At 32.6% G+C, this 12,757-nt stretch overlaps 1 long non-coding RNA gene across 2 annotated transcripts; it reads left to right on the top strand.

Annotated features, from left to right (window-relative positions):
* Window positions 1-3,414: 3,414 nt before the first annotated feature.
* LOC149799329 (uncharacterized) lies at window positions 3,415-7,920 on the top strand. Of its 2 annotated transcripts, none has more exons than XR_016421158.1 (5): window positions 3,415-3,606; window positions 4,995-5,056; window positions 6,024-6,120; window positions 6,745-6,838; window positions 7,443-7,920. It is a non-coding gene; the product is annotated as an uncharacterized LOC149799329 (long non-coding RNA). The 2 variants fall into 2 exon arrangements; XR_016421157.1 differs by having other exon boundaries at window positions 3,416-3,635.
* The last annotated feature ends 4,837 nt before the right edge of the window (window positions 7,921-12,757 follow it).

Below are 12,757 nucleotides of genomic sequence, written 5' to 3'. Positions count from 1 at the left end.
AATAAAGGAGAAGATGTACAGATGATAAATTTCCATGAGAAAAGGGCGTGCAGAATGTGGCAACGCAATAATTTGATAAGGCATCATGCCACATACATGTAGCACCATGTTCCACCCAGTTACCTTATCCTGGCACCAGGCCCACCAGTTCTAACACTAACCTCTTAATGATGAGCATCGTGGTAGCTGTTAGTACCATTTTTATAAGCATTTGGTATGACTCGGCCATGTCTATGTTTTTCATATAGATATTATATTCCTTCATAATAATGTTTTTAAAACCATATTTTCTTACATTTGAATTTTACTTTGCTCCATTTTACTAGAGTTCATCATTAGTGAATATCACGGTTGTGCTAACTGAGATACCATATATTTATTATTATTATTATTATTATTATATGAAAATATATTTAAGTACCAAAACATACATTTTTCATGGTTAATGCATGTGTCTTCATTCCCTTTTGTTTTAAAAAGAATTCAATTCAGCACCATAATAAGTTTTCATACCACAGCATGTTACAAGCCAGCAACAAAAGCAATATTTCTTACGCCGTCGTCGTCCACCTCATCGTACTAATAGTACTACTACTACTAATACTACCACTAGCAGAAATAACTACAACAACAGTTTTAAAGATTCATGTTTTCATTATTATGATACATTCACGGATCCTTGGCTCTGAACAAAGATGTAAATCCATTATGTACCTAGTATTGTAAAGATAACATTAAATCTGAGACATAATAAATAACAAATACATTCCAAGCAACAACAACAAAAACCTGTTCGAAATACCAGAAATCGCATTGTATGTTAACATAATAAGTTAACACAAACATATCTTGCTATAGATAACATCAAATGAGATGCATACAAAGAAATGAAAGATAACTCTCCAATTACAACAACAAAGCCTGTTTTCTGGACATGCTACTTCTCTTTTGTATGTAAATTGATGTATAACCTGCCTATTTACAGAGCAAGGAATAAAAAGACTTGAATTTTGGTTTTGGAGATTTCTATAGATTTAATTATAATCTTTTTTAAAATGAGTGTACTTTATTTTCGATTTTAATTGTTCGTCTTATGCATGCGTATTCGGTTCTAACTGTGTCTGAAAAATGGACACCACATATCCGTTTTACAAATTCCAGATATACATTTCATTAATAAATGACTCATTTATATAGAAATACCTATAATAAAGCACATTGCTATTGCAAAACATCAGCTGATAGATTACAAGATTTTCAATTTGCTTTGTCTGTATGTAAACTTGCCATGTCTGATTTAACCATCGTTTGGTGTTTTATTCATATTTAAAATCGATCAGTAGATTACATTTTCTGTGGTGCAGTCTTAAAAATGATTTGATAAAAATAGGTTGATATTATTTAGAACTTGCAACATGCTGTTACATCTTATTGTATATACTCTTTACGAGCAGTGGACAAATTATTTTGAAAGAAGTCACATTCGGTAAATCCAAGAACAATCACTACACAAAACAAGAACTGAGTCTAATAGAATTCGTAAAAGTTTGACAAATGTACTGAGCTGCTAATTTAGTGCATTAATTAAAACAACTGATGTCTCTCGGGTCGCCAATTATGCACACAAAGCGCATACATATAATACCATTGTAACTGAGTGGATAAGCGAATCATCGTTATAATTACGTAGGGATCAGTTGTCATAAAATTGTTAAAAATCTGACAATTACAGATGTTTTACAAAAGAAAGTTTGCATAAACGTCGGGAAATTGCTGTGATATTAGGAGATGAAAGATCACTGTGATATAAAAGAACTCAAATACCTAAAAAGCAGATAATTTGATGTACAACAAAACATTAAGACACTGAAATGCATCTGAAGACAAACTAGATAATATTCAGAACAATAAAGGGAATGCTATTCATTGTAAATTATTTCTGCTATAATATTGGAACTTTAAAATAGTGAATGAAATTTAAATTAAGTTTAGACACATATAGTTGCCACTGGTGAAGAACTATATTATCTGATCGTGTTAGAATGTGGAAATGAACTGAATAGTTCGACCATATTATTTTACTAATGAATTAGGTTCAATTAATAAATTAATTAAAAGTTCAGATAAAATTACGGATTAAGTGGTAACTACCTTCCCCTGATAAACGAATAGAAATGGAAATTGTTTTATTACATTGTTACGTGCAGATGGTCATCAGATTGTTATGATAGAAAAATGGCGAACATATCAACAATGTCCATTTTTATATTCATTTAAGATAAAGCAGACATAGAGAAGAAAAAGATAAATACAAGTTTTGGATTACAAACATCATATGTTCAGACAATACATTTTGTGAGTAATGGACGGAAAATTAAGAAAGCAATTACTGTTTAAAATGAATCGCATACCCATTAGTACATAATACTGAATAGGCGCAAAAATTCTAGTGGCAAAACAAACTGATTTATGAGCAAAGGTTATATTCCTGAAATTAAAGATGAAACTTTGGAGCGAATACGTGTATTCATAGAGATACAAAACAACATATATTTGTAAAGTACTGAAGTTTGAATGTTTCGTGGATGCAATGTAGAAATCAAGGTAATACCTTGTTAAAGTGAACATCGATTAATATCACATTTGACGATATGTGTTAAATTTCAATTTCTAACCTTGATTTTTATTTAACATCAATCCTAATAGACAAATATGATGTGGATGAAAGAGCTTCAGGTCCGAAGCCGTTCGCACACTACATGGGACTTTTTACACGCTTCTAATATGTTTTTCATTTTCAGAATTGGCCATCTAGGAGAACGTTTCCGTAGATTCCTGTCGAAAATGATTACAAAGCTTCAAGATCACGCTGCTTAAGTAGGGAAGTCTGGAGATTTCCACATATCTTGAACTAAAACACAAAATGAACACGATCCAAAAGAACTGACACTTTATCTCGAAGCTGACGCATACGTCCAGGGTCAAGGAAGAAATGACGTTTTGGAGAGAGAATTGATACATGTCAGGTATGAACGAGAGTGGATGGTTCTGAGTACCTCATTTACATAGGTAAGCCTCTTATGTAAAACATAATCAATGGGACCAATCATATGCCTTCTAAACTGGTCACATGGCTAAGCCATGTTTCTCATCAATAAGGCGGGTATCGTTTCACTCCGCCTCTTTCTTATTGCAGAGGGAATCGACTCAAGCCTTCTCACCCATACCAAATGTTTCCTCATAGGAGTAAAGAAAAACAATGAGTAGGTTAATGTATCTTGAAAATTGTTTAACAGAAAATACAAGCTGAATTTGTACATGTTCTCTTTATTCATACTAATATTCGAGATTCGGTCCTAATATTACTAAATTTGATACAGAATAGGGATGTTGAGTGGTTATTGTAACAGTGCGTTTATTGGAATAAATAACATGGGGCCAAACCATTTTGTTCAACATTATAGACCATCAGCGCATGTGCGATTGTCACATATTTAAACTTAAGATTTATCACATTTGCGTACACTGTCATACAATCCACTTGGTTTACTGTACGGGGCCAGAAACACAAGGACGAGGGCTTGGAAGCGGACTAGTACACAGAAGGTACAAAGCTTTGATACCGATAATTGTGTGTAAGTCTTATAGAAAATCTATTTTTGCACCGATGTGAATGACATACAACCTTTTATTAAAGGAAATGCTTCAAGATGACTGGTTTAATAGGAATACAAATAGCGGAAAATGCAGCTTTCGTTAAGAATGTGAGAATTAGAAGCTGTAAATTGCTAAAAGGGATGGTATTTTTCTAAATGTGAGTTTTTGTCGGCTGTTCGCCTATGTACCATTTAAATTATTCGCTCACGACATTGTTAGGAGTTCAGACATTTCACTGTATTATTTATTATATATTTAATGATGAGATATTGAAATATATCAGTGGGAGAAAATGTACATAGCCCAAAATGGTGTAAATTAGAACAAAATAAGTTATTGTAGAAACCGTACAAATTAAATACGTTTTCCTCACATTGTTGCATACACAAAATGTGCAAATCTTGCTTAGTTAATAGTACAAAAATAATGCTATCATGTTCTATGCTAAAAACAATAGCACTAAAAGCATAAAAGCATTATAAACAACATTTCGTATTTCTTGCAGATAATAATTTACTTATTAATGTAGTTATGAGGATGGATAAGAAGCCAAAGCATTATTAGCCTCCTTTGATGTATTTGAAATTTTACAGTTGTTGTTCTAGAATATGAAATTCTTTGCGAAGTTACGAAAACTTCCAAACTGTTATCTTACGGAAGACGGTACCGTATGTAATAAAACGCCAGTCATAAAGTTGTCATTAATCATCAAGAAATACATTATCTGCCATATTTTCTGTCAAATTACAAAGCTAAAGTTGTGGCCACCTCTCTCTTAAAAGGGAAAAACTAACAAAAACGTATTTAACAGCGGATAATTTAGATCGAAAGAGACTTGTCCACACCTAACGTAAGAAAACTGATCTTATTCATTTTTATGAAGCTTTATGGTTTGTAAGTATTTGTTTCATTAGATAAACCATTTGCAGTTGATCTACTATTTGGACAAGGAGGCAAGAATAAAGGTTTTTACTTCCGAACATTACTGATCTTGTTTGCTTTATGTTGCTCTTTCTGTATGTTAATACACATTCGTGTTTCCAACCCATCTAAATCCAACTCATCTAAATCCAACTCATATTGATCTAACCCATCTAAATCCAACTGTTTTAAATCCATCTCATCTAATTCCAGCTAATTTTGATCCAGCCTATCCAAATCAAACTCATCTAAATATAATTCTAAATCCAACTCTAAATCCAACTCATCTAAATCCGACTCATCTAAAGTCAACTAATCTTAATTCAACTCACATAAACTGCTAAACAAGTAATATGTGTTTGATTTATATGTATATCGTTCAACTTAATTTCAGTATTATATTTTTCCACTCTCGGAAAAATATTTTTCCACCATCTTTAAAGAAGACAAACCATGGAGGAACGGGATTTTGATGATGGTATGTTTAAAACAAATACATTTATATTGATACATCGGTTGTCAATTCTTTTTTTCTCTTCTATTTACTACCTTGTTACGTGTTTCAGAAAGAAATACATTCATGAATTGAATTGTTCATGTATTCAATGCGATAATCAATAAAAACTTTCAGATTTTAATTTTATCAGTAGAGGAATACTCGTTGGTAAGTCCTGGACCAGAGGTACTTAACCGAGGTTAGGGACTATATTCTCTAATAAGGTCCGATAAATAAATTTAATTTTCACTGATCATCTTGCAAAACATTTTCAGCATTCAAAGTGCATATATTCCAAAATACGTGCAATATAGCAACATAAATTGGATTATGACAGCAGCTTATGGCATACAAAGACCAACACTCATTCACAATTATCAGATACTGTAGCAGGCGAGACAAGGTAATTTTATGAACTGATGTAAACCATATTACATAGTGTAAGGAAAGTAAGTGAATGTGACCTATATTCTCCTGAGGTGGTGCCGAATGATGCAAGAAACTCCCTGATCAAGTTCCATGAAAATTCTATAAAGGCTGGACAAACATCCAGATTTATTGGGAAGACCCCCAGAAATGAATATTAAAAACCATTCACATCTGCATATTCTGGTTTCATCTTTGACAACAGATTGTACCAAGTTGACATGTCGTCTGTTGATATTTGGTAGTTTACCGTCTCCACTTTATGAACAACAACTGTTCATCACCGTCTTGGAAGTACTTTCAACCTCTCTCTTCAGTCTGGGTTAAATGCAATTATTTTTGAGACGACTGCATATATTTGAAAATTAATTCAACGTCTCATAGTCATCATCATTGTAAAATAATTTTTAATGTAATTATACAAATCTCTATTTTTACATAGAAATCTCAGAATATGTTCTTCTTAGTGTTTGTTCTTCTTGTTTACATTTAGTTTGTTTAGTTTGATCCTGTTCTCATCTAGTTACTCCAACAGACGAGAGCAATTCTCGAGCCGTTATTCAGGTAGGGTTGAAGTCATTCAGTTCCAAGAATGAAGTTAAATGTTCCTTCGAAGGAGGGTAAGCTTGATGTTTTCATATTCATTATACGTGTCTTACTAGAAATAAAATAACGAAGTAAAATCCAATAAAATCGTCTGATGAATTCAAAAGGATTAATGCACGTTCACCTTTTATATGAGCATTAAAAATCTCCTATAATAGTATCTTTATCTTGGATAATGTGACTACCATTTACAAATATGTGAACACGCAGAAACTGGAAATAGCGTTTTCTTTTTAAAAAACGTAGCGTAAACTTCTATTTACTAACTGTACGTATTGAAAATGTTTGCTTGTATTATAAGTTTATGAAGATTCTTAATTTGACATATGTGTTTCTAAATTGAAATAAATTGCTTTGCTATTTTCCTGATTAATAATTTGACGTCCTTCAATGTTCACAAGTGAATAGAAAGTACAATATACGGATATACATAAAACAAACATTGCTATTGTGCAAACTGGAAGCATGAGCCTCACACACCAAATAAATCAATGCAATCACTTTCGACCACTGAACTATGCTCGCTGCTTTTAATGCATATTTATGATAAAGTAAGCAACATTATAATACAAGTAGAGGAGGGATCTAACTATTTACATGCACTTAATGTTATCGAGGCAATTATTTTACCATCACAGGGGACTTAAGATTTGGACAAATATTGATGGAGAGGTTTACTCCAAGACTATCGATGGTTTGACGGAAAAACATGTTCAAGTGGTTGAGATTAAGGTGGGTTCCAGTAAATTTCCTTCCCTGTGTAACCACCTAAAATGAATATCCAAACTAAGTCATGAATCAGTAGGTTAAGGTTCATAGTCATAATGCACAATATTTTTTATCAAACCATGCCAAGAATTAAGATTAAATTAGCTTCAGTATGTTAAGATTTTTCTTGTTTATAATTGACAAGAAAGTGGTCCAAATATGTAATTATTTACATATTGCTGTCTACTGGCCATTGATAATCATGCTCCACAGTTCAAATATGAATTATTATGCATTTTAATTGCAGCTTATGTAAATTAAACTAAGCATATATACATACAACCACTTCACCCTCTTCGTAAACTGCAGAGGAGGTAAGACACATTATCCTTTTTAATGGAAGGCACAGTTAATGGGAAATAGAACATATAACAGCTGTTAATCAATCAGTTATTGACTTGATGCAAAGACGTCACCTTTGTGTTTAAGGTTTGGACATGGTCGTTAAGGGGCTCTCTCTGAAGTATACGATACATAATTATTTGTAAAATTCCTGCATAAAACTGAATACATCTTTATCATTGTATACCTGGTGTTGATGATATGCAATGATTGTGTTTCATTTCAGAAGTCAAAGAGATCTTTCGCAGTGATTCTGAAGAAGAAGGAAGATCTCAGTCTTGAAGACAAATTCTTTAATGGTTAATAAGGAAACGTGAAAAGAGCAAGCACATAGAGTATTTCAAGTAAACTTTGAATTCATTTTCTGCAAATAAAATTTATATCAATGGAAGCAGATTTTAGAGATCTCAAAATGAGACTCATATTATTGTTAGTTGAGCAAAAGTTGTGGTGCGATCGTTATGGTCGTTTATGTGAAGGATCCAAACTGAACAGCCATAATTACGATTTCATGTATTAATGAAGCGTGACAAAAGTTCACTTGACAATATTTTACAGCATCTCAGCCTTCTTTTTTAATTCAAATGTTTCCTAAAATTTTATTATTGTGAGATCGATTCTGATATTATTTCAAGTTCATTCCATAATACTGTGATTGTTTCTAAACAAAAACAAATTTAATAAATAGCAAGTAGCAAATATGTCACATTTGTACGCATTCTTACTTTATCGTTCAGAAAATGTTTAGCCAAATACAATAATAAACCATATACTGTATATAGACACTAAAATAATAGTGTGTGCTGTCACTAATTGATTAAAACCATATCTTTTCAGATAAAGCTTGTTTTCGAGGCCACTTTATTATTTTAATTGGTATTTTATATGGTTACAAGTCTATTATAATATAACCACCTTCTTCATAAAATAATTTTGTTTAGTTTGGGTTTCATAATTGCTTCGTTGTAGTATAGATTGCTTTCTTGATTATACAATGTATTCAGAAATCAAACATCTGTATTAATATGTGCATTGCCAAATACAAAATCTCATCTAAAAGGTCTGTTTTTTGTTACCGTTGCTAAAATGCATAGGCTTGGAAGGAATGATAATGCTATCAGTACCATTTTAAAAGCAAGAAATTTATTGCATTCCGGATTCTTCAAAATTTAGATTACTTTCCTAGCTTACCTGCACCTAATGTGTGAAAAGTATAGAAAGTTCACGATTGAAGCGAGAATATTGTTGATGATTATATAGTTCTTAAGTAAACAGGTTTTGTCATTTACGTATTTAACATTCATGCAACTTTGAGTTGGACCCCCAAACACGCTCCCCCCCCAAACAAAACAACAATACAAAACAACATCAACAAAAAACAAAGAAAGGCAGCATTCATTGTAAAATGGCAACAGAATGTACACCATGAGAAAAGCCTCATTTTGGCATACATACTCACAAAATTTACGAAAAGTAGTTGATCTGATAATTCCATGTCAAACTTGTGTCAATCTTTGAAATCCTTAAAATTGCAACTGATTTAAAACATATTTTGCATGACCCCTTAGACACGTGCTCCTTACGTCATGAATAGCTATAATAAAACCATTGTGTGCTAAAATTGTAGCTATTTTTTAAAAAAAATGAAGGTGGTCCACATGTGGCAACTAAATACGTATTTGTACATAATAATAAAGCATGCGTGAATAAACTCATCCGAGAATATCATTTTGGTTCCCGCGTGTGGACCATGTGAAATACGATAAGATTTTAAGTCCGTCAGAGTTCATTGGTATCTTGCATCTTTGCAACGGTCAGCTGACGTTTGCGCAACAATGAATGCATAAAATAATTGTGACATATACCACAATGACTAAATGTCTACTATAACATATTAAATATGGTATGGTGAAACAATGTGAAAAACATTTAGTTTTGTTCCTACGTAAATGGAGTATACTTGCCAAGAAGCGCAAATTTTTGCACCTTCAAAAGATCTCAAAAACTACCAGCGCAATTGAGACCATGGTATATATTTTGACAGAAGACGCTTTTATAAAAACCATCTAACGCATATGCAAATTTCAAACGTATTCTCGTTTGAGCCCCTTCTTAACGAAACTAATAAGACGAACCATGCTCTTTGCTCACCCTTTACATCCCTTGCTATTTTGGCAATAAATTCCAGTACAAGGAATCACAACAAGTACAATTTCCTCTCCTTCTTGACATCCTAATGTCGCCTGTCAATTGTAATTATTTTGTCTTTTTATGATTCAGATATTCTGCTTATTGGGATGAGGGTAATTAAATATAGAAGAGGCATATGAAAAAAGTTGACCCACAACAACAAGAAGAACAACAATAACATAAATAGAGCTTGCGGTATTATTTTACTAACAGAGACTATGAGATAAAGAATGATGACAGCACTACTGATTACAAAGTTGTTATTCCTTACCATGCTCATGTGTAACACATTTATTGTTTTAGTTCGTTTCGTGGACCATATTATATGAATTCACAATCTTGAATTCTGAGAAGCACAGTTCTATGTTTATGTGATTACATGAAGACAGTGTTATAATGTCAACTTTAAATTCAATGCCATGTGACTTAGTTTATTTGAAGCATAAGGGTTCGGGAATACAGATTTGATAAAGAGAAAAATGCTATGGTGCATATCTGGACATAACATTAGATTGTCCCTTATTTCCACCACGGGGAAATCAATGTAATAATATGGCACTATTTTCGCCAAAACGAAATCTCGAGTAGTTTCCTGATTTTATTACCAATGAATATAAAAGAGCTTAAGGAATATATAACATTTTCTTTTAATCCCCAAAATGACGAGAAAATATTGAGTTCTAATTTGTTATGCCATAGTCATGACGTCGATGACAAGTTCATCCGTAGGGGAATCATTGTGCACTGGAACAAATACATTCGTATTAATCTGTAATACTGTAATCTTTGTTGATTAAATGACATCAATTCTCGAGACCCATTTGATATATGATAAGAAAATAGTACTTTTCACTGATTATCTTGACGTTAAATGTATCAAAATCGATATCCTTGGTCGGTGATGTAATAAAACCGTGCTACGTATGGTGAACAAGTGCCATACATTCTGTATAGTTTACCGCTATTGTACTCCGATATAATTAATAGAAATGTATGAAAATTTAGGATCAGTCAACACTTAGCTTCAAATTATTAATAATATTAACTAATATTTTCCTCCGAAAGACGCATGCACAAAACAGCTTTCATCGCTCAGGTCTTAGGCATTGTTAATTCTTCTCTAAATACAATTCGGCTAAAATTCATGCACAAAATGACTACTTTTTTGTGTTTGTTAGTCAGCATATATATAATCCAGGAATACAGGTACCACAATGGAGAGAGAGAGAGAGAGAGAGAGAGAGAGAGAAACTCTCTCTATATATAGCAAATGGGCAAAAGTGGATGCTTTAAAATTAAGATTTCTTAGAGATGTTTCTTGATTTTGTTTTATTTAGGTCGATTTATATTGTCATTTAGCTTGAAAAAAGAAAACTACTAACTTTGCGATTATTATTCAACCGATTTGATGGGAAAATTGTGATACTCTTCGTCTGTATAAGTTCAAGTTGGTGAAACTTCCTTATGTTTGTTGCCAGATGAACGAGTGGTGTCATTCTTAACTCTCACCCATAGGGGTCTCTGGGAGTGGGTCAAGTTTCATATTTGCAAAAATCGCAATTAGAATGACCTTCGTTAATATTTCCAGATCAACCTATATATATATATATATATATATATATATATATATATATATATATATATATATGCTAGAAGACCTACCATATATGTGATGGATTTTTTAGTCCCAGTAATTATCTTTGATTAACAGTCAGTTGCAGGGTATATGAATGTGGTTTTGGAATATAGAGTAAACAGTACGTAGTTGTGCGATAGAGAAACACAGCAGTTCTTAAATATCAATTACAATGTTGACAAGATATATGATGATATTGAGCACATTGTTAGCACAAACAATAGACAATTATTTCGTAAGATCTTCGAGGAGACCATGGTTTATTAAGAAATGGATTTATCTGTGCAGATGAAGATATCTCTTTTGTAATTGCTCACCTTGTATCGATGACTAATGACTTAAATATGCTATTACAGAATACTGAATTGCAATACTGTACTCGTGTTGTAATTCAATAATGGATTGTGCAATGGAGTTTAACAGTAAAATGGTTGACATGGAACAGACCTGAATGGTGGGTGAACAAAAAAGCCTCTGAATACCGTGCTTAACAGATACTTTGATAAAAAGTAGGCGGGTGACTTATTTGTTTTTTTAGTTTTTTGTATTTACCTGACTAGTCACACAGGTTTACTGCCTGGACACGATTCAATTCAGTTTTACTCGCCTGACCATGAACACGCTTCGTGTTAGAGTAATTTTCATTTTGTGTATATTATACAGTCACACAGGTACAAAGTAACATAAAGTAAAAATAATAACAATATAGCTGGCCTCTACTCACATAAATCAGTAACCTCGATACTGATTGAATACATAACTACTCACAGAATTAAGCATTCAGATGGAACACAAAAATGAAAGAAGATGATGTGTAAATCTGTACATCGATGACTAATTGGTGGTCTGATACAACTGCAATAAACATCCAATACATCTTTGTCCTGACAAGGGTAAATGTCGTAGGTTGGGATGAGATCTTAGGAGCATAACAATTGAATTGTAGGAACAAGATCCATCCAAGTTCTTAGGAATTCAAATATGAAAAAACGATGGTTCGCCTATATTGTTGAGAAGTACGATAATGATAATGTAGCGATATTATTCACGACCATAAACTAATTCAACTTTTGGACATATAATGACTTGTGTATAGTTTTCACAGATATTTTCTTATAGTGTCGCAAACGCAGAATTTATAAGATTATAGGTTTTAAACAAATAGAAAACATGCTTAAAATTCACAGACATACTTCGCCTGTTATAGGTTCGGATTCGTCGGTTATCCACCATGTTTAGATTTAAACACTTGCTTAATGCTCTGTCGTATATTTTGACATTTTAAAGACTAAACCTTTTGGTGGTTTTAATGACTTGAGGCAAAATAACCATGTCATTCGGTAACCAAGTCATTTTACCCACAAAACTCGTCATTGAAGCAAAACACATGCAAAAATTTAAAATGAATATGGTAAAACCTGCAACATTCCATGCACATTTTTATGAGTCTCATATCTAACGACTGCCGTTCTTTTCAGTCGTGTTCACACCAGCCATACTCTTGACCACATGTAAAAAACACACAAATAGATTATTGTCAACCGACTACAGAGTTTGTTGAGTTGTTATGGTATTTGACGATCAGATTTAATGACTCCAGATAGAACTAAATGGAAACGCTTTCGGGACCACACTTTAATTAAACTGCATGAGGACAAAGTTCTGAAATCAAACTGTATCATTCATACATGCTATATAACAGCAGGCTAGATTTT

This window comes from Sinohyriopsis cumingii, chromosome 5 (genome assembly GCF_028554795.1).
Source record: "Sinohyriopsis cumingii isolate HCF-2022 chromosome 5, ASM2855479v2, whole genome shotgun sequence".
NCBI classification, from domain to species: Eukaryota; Metazoa; Mollusca; class Bivalvia; order Unionida; family Unionidae; genus Sinohyriopsis; species Sinohyriopsis cumingii.
This window is presented reverse-complemented; position numbering and strand designations above follow the sequence as displayed.